We start from the raw sequence: 10,702 nt of genomic DNA on the forward strand, positions 1-10,702 counted from the left end.
TGCTTTAACTGTACAAAAATGATAAACATATTTTTTTTATACTTTTCCAATTACCGGCACTTCATTTCATTTTCAAACAAAAGATTTAAAGCATTAAGCTGTTATATAAACATGAATGATAAAACGTATTTAGCTAGTATATATTATCCAAATTAAATGCAGGCGACTTAAAAAATTACCAAAACAGGGATAAAACCCATTAATTAAGATTAAACATCTCATATGTAATCAAACAAATTAAACATTAATTTCAACATTGTTGAAACTTGTTTTTTAAGAACTACACAAACTATTGACTAATAGTTTTGTAAACAATTTAAAAATTGTAAAAAAAAATGTATTTTTAAATTGTTGAAACTTGTTTTTTAAAAACTAGGCATACACAAACAACTGTTAAATACCGGTACTTTTGTAAACAATTTAAATATTGTTTGGAAAATTTTTTTAAAATTCTTTATAACAAAACTAAGAATAAAACAATTTTAAATTGTTTTAAAATAGTTACAACTTGTATTAGAACTTATTTTGTATACTGCATAATACTGATCGTTAAACAATTTAAAGATAGTTCCAATCTTATATAAAAATTGTTGTGTAATATGAAGTTTAAATCAAAATGCTTTTTAATGGTTGTAAATAAAACAATTATTGTAATACAGCTTTTGACAATTTTTTAACAATTTTTATGGTCATTGGGGATCAACAATCGAAGTTCCGTCAATCTTGTTTTGGGGAACTCATCCTTTCCTCCCATTTTGGTGAGACACCATTTTCCCTAGACATATCTTGAATAATCCTATCATTGGTTTTGTTATAGCCCAAGGTTGTAAAAAAATGTTACCAACTTTTTGAGACGTTTTGTTATGAGTAATTTCCATAAGTAGGTACATCTTCATTAAGATCATCAGATTGACCTGTTAAAATCTAAATTTCATTTATCAATTCTACATTATCTGAATCAGAAACCCCTTCTCTCAAGTCGTAATTTATTTCATCAGATTGGCCTGTAAAAACTTAAACTTACAGCTTCATTTATTAGGCTTACATTATTGGCAGAATAAATTACCTCTTCTAAAGAAAGGCTCATCATTTAATAGGTCTACAAGAAACTCTATTAAAACGTTGATGTCAAAAATATTCTATTATCAATATCACAAAGTGGAATGTCTTTATAAAGGAAATTAAATTCATTATTTGATAATAATAGGTCACCTCAATTCAAAGAGAAAAAAACTTTGTTTCCAACAACACGGCACTTATAGGAATACTGGGCCAATAATGGGGATGATGCTAAACTAAATTGCCGTAACTGATGGATTGCTAAAGCATTTTGTGGTAACATATCATTCCTAAGAGAAATCGTTGTATCTATCGTTGGATACAACTTAAATAGCCTAGTAAATGTAAGTTACAACAACTGGGCTTAGTAAAACATTCCTAAACTGCAGATACGGCAAAGAAAATAAGCATTTTATAAATAAATACAACAACAAATACGGCATTTAAGGCTATTTATATGATCCTAAGTATGTTTAGAATATCATGGTAACCATATCTCATTTTCCCCAAAAATGTCAGTTACCACAACTGTGCTTAGCAGGGCAGAAGTTTCTAGCTAACTTAAGGCATCATGCAAAGATTTGTGATTTCAAAGATCAAGAATCAAAAATAATGAAATCACAAATCGATGGCTTACAAGTGAAACCTCGTAAGTCAGCAAAAGTAAACTTTTCAGTAAACAAAAAAAACGTGTTACTAGAACATTTGGCCACCGACCGTTTTGATTAGGATTTTATACTTTAAGTTGGCTATCACAGTATTGTCTTATAATGTTTGATATTGATATTGTAATTATATCTATTATCTAGATGACTTACGAGGTATCACATCTTAGAAAATGTAGACTTACGAGGTATCACATCTTAGAAAATGTAGACTTACGAGGTGTTACGAGGTTTCACTTTTTACCTGGCTCTACTTACGAGGAACCACAATGTAATTCAAAACATTCTTGTATAGCAATATTAAATATTCTAATGGTACAATTTATAATAATAAAGCACAAGTTGATTTAATAGAAAACTTTATTACCGGGTAATGAAACATGTATTATTCATACAAAGATTATAATATACCTAAAGCTACAATGAACAGAATACAGTACAACGTAATGCACAAAAATAGTCAAAGTAGTAGAAATGTTGAAAATTAGAATATTTTATAGTTAATGTAAAATAAGTAAGTTAATTATAAAATAATACAAGGTATAAAGTACCTAACACATTACCATTCGTACTTAAGTTATTGGATTCTAAAGATTCAATTACTAAATTACACATAATTGTAAGTTTTATGGTTGGACAACATAATGCCAAAAATAGTTATGGTTGTAAAAATGTAGCAAATTAGAATATGTTCTACTTAATATAAAATGAAGTACGTAAACTATAAAATAATAATAGGTATAAAGTAATACATGTATTTGTACTAAAGCTATTGGGCACTAAACTTTTAAGTAAAAAATTATACACTAATACAAGAGTCATGGTTGATGGACAACACAAAAATAAACCTTAGCTGGTTTATTTTGTTGGTGATGAAAGGCTTAATATACAGTAACCTAATAAATTCAACCACTAAACCAGGAGGAAGAATAGTTGAAATGAGAATTCTTCATCTTTCAAATGTTCCCTCATGGGTCTCATGAGTATTTTGTCCAGAGCATCATTCAACCGTTGACCAATTCATTCGTAAGTGATAGAGTCATAAAACGGATGACAGTCCGAGGGTATCACAGACTTGAGTTGCTGCAGATGGGTCCACTTTGTTTTGGATATTTTCAGAGGTGCTTTATGCATTTGTTTGAATTGAGCCAGTAAAGCAACGTTGTTCCTTCGTTTTCTTTGAGGAATAGCAACGAACTCACTATCAAATGATTTGATTTTGACATTTATTTCACCATCTTTGTATCGGATCACTCTTATATCTGTGACCACAGGATCACCAGGCTTCTTACCTGGTCTTATGCTATCATACATCTGAAGATCTGGCTGAGCGAAGTTCTTAACAAAGTCATAGGTTAGTTCCTTTTGCTCGATTGGACTAGGGTTGGATCTAGCACTTGCTGCCAGCTTTATGTAATCACTTGGTAGGTGGATTGGCTGGTTGTGAATTTTGTTTTCAATGATTGCATGTATAGAGTCCACCTCCATCTGAGTATGACCTTTTTCCAAATACTTTTGCGTTATTTCAACGTCATACTCCTTGCTAAAGGATAAGAGAGCGTTTGCCATGGTGACATTCCTATTTTGGTTTGTACAACCGTCGCTCCAAATAACAATTGGAGTCTTCTCCTCACTGTTCCACTTATCCTTTAAGAAGTCAACAACACAGCTGGCAAAGGTTGGAGCTGTTAAGTCAGCTTGTGTTTCATTAAACCAATAAGTTCTAGCTCAATGAGATCGCATCTAATAAATTGAAAAATTGTGACAGGCTAATTTGGTTTTGAAGTAAAGAGCCGATGCATTCAGGCTTGGACAAACTTTTACTGCTTGGACGTTTTCTCTAATGACGAATAAAGTTCCATCATCGGCTTTTATCTTGTCATTAGTTTTTTCTTCCCTGGCCCTATCTTTCAAGCTCACATGTTTAACGTAATCTTCTTCACTAACAAGGCCTGCATCTTCTGCAACCGCACCTATCCTTCTTGGGCTGTTGGAATGATAGGTTTTTACTATGGATAACCTTTTAAAACGTGCACGTTGAAAAAGGTTTGATAGGTTCAGCCTCATTTTCGCACTGCCTTTTATATTCGGCGTACACATCCGTCATTCGGTTCCCAAATAATGGGTTCAATATATAGTTAGGAAGTGTCCTTTCTACAATAGTGGGCTGGCAGTTTAGGCATGCTGTCCAAAAATTCATTTAATTTTGCTGCAGCTCTTGGGTTAGTCTCACCTAACCCTCTTCTAGGCCGAGTTAGTTTTGGGGGGGGGGGGGGTGATTGCATGACCTTGAGTGGCATTAGTGGAATCTGAAGCCCAATTCTTGACTGTCCACTCCCCTAATCCAAAGGTATTAAAAAAAAGGTTTTGCAAACCTTATGCACTTTTCCATTGGTGGTTTTGACAGTGTATGTCAAAGTAGACTTTAGCCTTGAATTTGCTTCTGGATTCTTAACACTTTTCTTTACCTCACAACTCACCAAAGAGGCAATATAGGTCTTTTTTTGATCCCATGATAAATTTTTCCAGAAGTCTCCGAAGATTGTTTTTCTTTCATCATTAGAAACTTCATTACATGTTCGTCCAGATCTTTGACATCCCCTACCTTGGCATCTTGGTCCTAATTCTCTTGACTTTCTTCGCTTACTTTTTCCACCTTCTTCTTTTTTCCATCCAGTGTATTGTTTCCCTTGTTCACAAAGCTTTTTATTTTTTGAATCAAACCACTCCTCTCGGTTTGCTTGTCCTTTCTTCTTCCTTTTATTGACGATCCTACCCAAAACGTTGTTTTCAATAGCTTCTTCTTGTTGATTATCAGTACCATGTGCATCAAGAGTGTCATCCATAGAACTATGATCCGATTCAATGTAGTCCGGATCATCAACTGCTTCATCGTCACTACCATCGTCTGGCTGTAAATTGATATCAATTCCTGTTGGTGGAGTGGGAGCAATTTGGTCACAGGCAGTTTCAACTTTGTCTATATTTTTTTTCCACGATGACGTTATTTTCATAAAAAACGATTTGATAAAAGCCAGTTTCAGCCGCCTCCATATTTTCTTCAACGATGATGTTATTTTCACAAGTTAGCAGTTCCTTTTCAAATGCTAACTCTTGATTATTATCAATAGGACTTGGTTCTAGAATAACGTCATTGTCATTTGAAGTTGAAGCCATTTGTACATTTATTTTATGAGGGCTTGAGCTGTAACTGTGTTCCATATTAATAGAGCTCATAGATTCCTCAAAAGTACAGTTTTCTTTATTTTTCATAATAGCTGGGATGAGAAGACAATGTAGGAGCTAAAGCTGATTTTGAAGGTCCGGCGGCAACAACTTCTATTTGAGCAGAAGGAAAGTAATTTTGCAAATCCTGCATCCATTCATCAATATCCGGGTCTTCACTCAGCTGTTGACTCATTTCAAAAGGATCCATTTTCTGAAAAACAACCCTTTGATGAGGTTCACACTACTTTAAGATGTGTAGTGAAACCTCGTAACCAACACTCAAATAACAAGTGAAACCTCGTAAGTCAAATTGAAGTTTAAGGTTTTTTTTTGTTGTTGAAATAATTATCTTAGGCTAGTAGTACTGTACTTTTGTAACAAAGAGACTAATATGGTGACCATTAATGCTCCACTTATAACACTTACCTGACGAATTGGCTTGCAGTGTGACAAAACCCGGACAGCTACACCAGAACACCAAAACGTGCACCATTAGACTGGATCACTGGTGACTTACGAGGTTACTCTATTCATCAGCGGTGCCTTCTTGATACGTCACATACGAGGTGTTTTTTTAATGCTTTTTTTTAGACCAAAACATTTTTCCGACTTACGAGGTTAATCTAGTTCGATGCAGCCGATTTTTCTACAAATTTACACACCAATATCTCAATATTGACAAAAATTCGACTTACGAGGTTTCACTTCTAAGCCATCGAAATAGCACTTGGATTTTTTTCCAGAGAAACCCAGGAACGTTTGTTAAGGGATGACGCATCATTAGACAATATTATTGAATACTGCAAGAGTATTGAGCTTGCTGAAAATAATCTGAAGATTATAAACAAAGAAAACGACCGGGTTCAGTACTGACCAGATAAAGCCAAAATGTAGGAACACCAATGTAGGAAATGTGGAAGGAATCATGATTATAACCAGACCTGTCCTGCATTAGGCAAATGTTGTAATTGGTGCAAGAAACCAAACCATTTCAGCAACGTATGTTTGAAGAAACATGCTCCAGCAACAAGGCAAAACAAAGACAAACCCATTCAACCTTTATATAATATCAATAAAAAACAACAAGTGGCTGAAGAAAACGAGGCTGAATTGATTGACTCTGTACACTTGGTAAAGCCGTCAAACAAAAGGTATGGTTCAAAAACTTACTGATAGACAATACCTTACAAAGTCAATTTTAAACTTGATACAGGTGCTGAGGTAAATGTAATACCTTATGATATCATTAAGAACTCTGGTTTATCATGTAAGGAAGTAAGTAATCCTTAAGAAAAAGTAAGGTACGACTAGAAGCATATGGTGGCTTTAAGATAATACCTTTGGGAGAGATTACTGTTCAAGTAGAAACGAATAAGAAATTAGATGTAATGGATTGTATTGTAGTAAAAGGCAGTTCCACGCACCTATCTTAAGGGCTTGAAGCATGCACTAGATTAGGGTTGATACAAAGAATCGATGACCTAGGTAAAGTAAACTTGAATACGAGTGCTTGTAATGGCAAACCAAAAATATGTGATATTTACAAAGATGTATTTAGTGGTTTGGGCTGTTTTCCTGACCAATGTTCTATTAAGTTGACCAAAAATACGGTACCTCAAGCCAATTCTGCTAGGCGTATCCCATTGAAAATCACCAAAAAATTAAAGTCAATAATAAAGTTAATAATAATCCTGCCAATGTTTTAATGAGGCTTTATAATACATTACCCCAGGGTATTGATTTATTCAACTCGACCCTAGCCACTTACAGAAATCAGTTGAATGATAATTTATTTTAAGAATAATTTCATAGTACCATGGCTATTGTCTCAATTTAATTTGTTGTGTTTCAATTTAATTTAAGTTGGTCATTTTCTGTTGTTGTTGTGCTGTTGTTTATCTAAAGTGTTATTTATTTAATATTGTGTTGTTGCCTACATGATGAAGAAAAGACATTTTGACACGTGTTCACACAAAGTATGTACTGTATTATGAGTATTTGTACTATGCTGCAATGTAATTGGACGTAAGTCTGTATTGTAGCATTTAAATAAATAAATAAATTAATTAATTAATTTAATTTAATAACAGCCAATGGGAATCAAATGTAACACATGAAATCCCACCCAGTTTTCAACAAGATGTCTTTCTGAAACCTAAGTTTAGTTTTAAGGGTCCGCCGGACCCCGAGTCGGAAATCTCAGCACGATGTAGCTAACGGCCGCTTGGAGCGCTGCACAACGGAGGGGAGCGGGAGAGGGGCCGAGTGAGTGGGAGAGGGGATGAGAAAGCGGCGCGGCGGCGGCGCCCAGCAGGAGAGGAACCGCTTACCCACGCGCACTGGCATACTCACTGTTTTATCATTGCCACTAGTGCAACTTCCACTCCACAAAACACCAAAACACCGCGAGCCAAGGCGCGGTCTAATGAGCGCCGGGAATGCTTCAAAACTCACCACTCGTGCTTATCCATATACTAAATAAATATTTAAAGTAGGCTACAGTACTGGGTTTTGTCAGTAAATGCATTTTGGCTGTAAACAGATTACTGTACCATAAGTAAACCCAGTTATGGAAGGTACAATATTTTGAAATATAAAAACAACAGTTGAAATAAAAAAAAATTATTCCAATTATTTATAATTTACCTTCATTTACAAATTATTAAATAATTACAATAATTTATCAGTTTTTTTCGTCGACAAAACTTTTCAAAACCTATCCCTTATTGGGAGTCCCCGAGGGTGTCTTGGGTCGATCAGCTCTGGCAATACACATTTGAAATAAAAACTAGTCAGGGGTTTTTCCATTTTGTTTTCCCAAAACTGGTCGTCCCTCACGATTTTCTCTATGGACATGCCTTTGTTAGTCCACACCAAAAACCAACAATTTTTTTGTTGTGTTATGTGGAGCTGTCCCTGGATTTGGTAGTAGTAGCAATGGCTCCGTTTTAATTTTAGATTCCTTTCTTCATCCAGCACACAAAACTTTATTTTCTTTTCAACAACTGCATCAGCTGGCGTCAGGTATTTAGCTGATGCAGGACATTTGACCTATAAAACAAAATACAGATGATGTAGCAATACATGTACATTGAGATTATTGTCTTAGTTTGTACAAGCACAATGTTAAACTGGGCTAAAAATAAAGTTTTAAAAAGACCTCATAACTTTAGAATGAATCAAGATTTTTAAAAACGGTTTGCGGCATTGTAATCAGGGTAAAAATCTAGTTCGAAATAATGGGTCACAACCCCACCTTTACATTTGAAAAAAATATTTTGCATCCAATATGGCGGATCCAAGATGGCGGCCGGAAATTACCACCTTGTCAAAATGAAGTACTTACTACCCAACAATGTTTGGAAGTGGTCTGGGATTGATATTTGAAAAAATGTAGAAAAAAGTTGGGGGGGGGGACAATTAAAACTCACCCTGTATATACAACTTCTATCAATATACAGGGTGAGTTTTAATTGTCCCCCCCCCAACTTTTTCTACATTTTTTCAAATATCAATCCCAGACCACTTCCAAACATTGTTGGGTAGTAAGTACTTCATTTTGACAAGGTGGCCATTTCCGGCCGCCATCTTGGATCCGCCATATTGGATGCAAAATTTTTTTTTCAAATGTAAAGGTGGGGTTGTGACCCATTATTTCGAACTAAATTTTTACCCTGATTACAATGCCACAAACCGTTTAAAAAAATCTTGATTCATTCTAAAGTTGTGAGGGCTTTTAAAACTTTATTTTTAGCCCATTTTAACATTGTGCATTTACAAACTAAGACCATAATCTCAAAATAGTGCTAGATAAAAATAAGTATACACTACCAGTAATTGTCGACCTATTTTCACTTGGTTATGACTGATGTATTTTTTCGGCCGCCATCTTGGATCCGCCATTTTGAAATGTGATAAATTATTTTAAATATGAAGGGGGCATTGTGACCCATCATTTCGAACTACTTTTTTAAGCTGAACTTAATTCCATGATTTGTTTTTCATTTTCATTTTTTGATTTTGAAATATTGACATTTTTAACAACAAAATTTCAATATTTCATAAATAAAACTTGATAACAAAAAATGGATTGCGGCATTGTCTTCAACTTAAAAAAGTAGTTCGAAATGATGGGTCACAACACCCCCTTCATATTTAAAATAATTTATCACATTTCAAAATGGCGAATCCAAGATGGCGGCCGAAAAAAATACATCAGTCATAACCAAGTGAAAATAGGTCGACAATTACTGGTAGTGTATACTTATCTTTATCTAGCACTATTTTGAGATTATGGTCTTAGTTTGTAAATGCACAATGTTAAAATGGGCTAAAAATAAAGTTTTAAAAAGCCCTCACAACTTTAGAATGAATCAAGATTTTTTTAAACGGTTTGTGGCATTGTAATCAGGGTAAAAATTTAGTTCGAAATAATGGGTCACAACCCCACCTTTACATTTGAAAAAAAAAATTTTGCATCCAATATGGCGGATCCAAGATGGCGGCCGGAAATGGCCACCTTGTCAAAATGAAGTACTTACTACCCAACAATGTTTGGAAGTGGTCTGGGATTGATATTTGAAAAAATGTAGAAAAAAGTTGGGGGGGGGGACAATTAAAACTCACCCTGTATATATAAGGCAAAGCCCTCACTGACTCACTCACTCATCACTAATTCTGTTACTTCCCATTTACCTAGGAGGCTGATATTTGGTACACTGATTCTTTAGGCATTAATTAGGAAAACTAAGCTGTTTTTATTTTCATCGGACTCTCGGGCTCCGCCCCAGTGGCTCTGGCGTTTCCCATGTTAACCTTATGAATACTCATATTTAAATTGAATTAATGAATCTTAACAGCTGTTTCAATTAAACAAGTTGGTTCTGTTCTATGATGTTCAATAGCATTAAAGTTACAAGGATTACCAACAGGGTGCAGCACTATTATTTCTTTTACATTATGACTACAGCTAATTTGCAACCAAAAGGTAAGTGAGCGTAGCGAACGAACTTCAACTTGGAGGCGAGTTAGCGTAGCGAACGAGCTCCCACCTAAAAGTGAGTGAGCGCAGCGAAGGAATGGAAATAATTTCGGCAGGAAATGATTAATACTGTCAACTTAGTATATACAGTAATGCTTTTTGATTAATTATGGAACCTACTCGTAGGGTTATTTTCATATAAAGTTGTTGGAGTAAATATAAGTCAGAGTTATACATTTATAAGTGTTATTTGATAACTCACGTGTCCTCTGTGTCTATCGGAACTGGAACACCTTCCAACCAGTCGGACTCATCACTCTCAACATCTAAATCTATTGCGGCTGATGAATATTCGGCACCGTTGAGCGACGTGCTTTGCTGTGTGAGAGGTACTTTGCACCTGTTAGAAATAAAAACATCAAACTATAATAATAATCAAATATTTCTAAGGAGAAATTAAAAAAAATTATTAAATATTTTAATCTTATTCTACCTTTTGTTTACCAATCTAGACCAAGTTATGTTTTGGATGCCTTTGATGTTTCTTTGTTTTTTATAAAACTTACAGTGAATAGAAATACGTCATTAAAAAAATATTGGGATAGCAGTAATGTAGTAGGTACTTCGATTTTGAATTAATTTACAGTACTTACAATTTTGGTGTGCTAGTTGTAATTCCTTGCGTGCAGTCATAGTCGGAACAATCCATATCCGTCGTGTTAACATGACAAAGTTCTTCTTCTTGACCTTGGGACCTAAAATAAGTGAG

Source organism: Macrosteles quadrilineatus, unplaced genomic scaffold, assembly GCF_028750875.1.
Source record: "Macrosteles quadrilineatus isolate MER2022 unplaced genomic scaffold, UCM_ALF_1.0 Scaffold_2__2_contigs__length_208266976, whole genome shotgun sequence".
NCBI classification, from domain to species: domain Eukaryota; kingdom Metazoa; phylum Arthropoda; class Insecta; order Hemiptera; family Cicadellidae; genus Macrosteles; species Macrosteles quadrilineatus.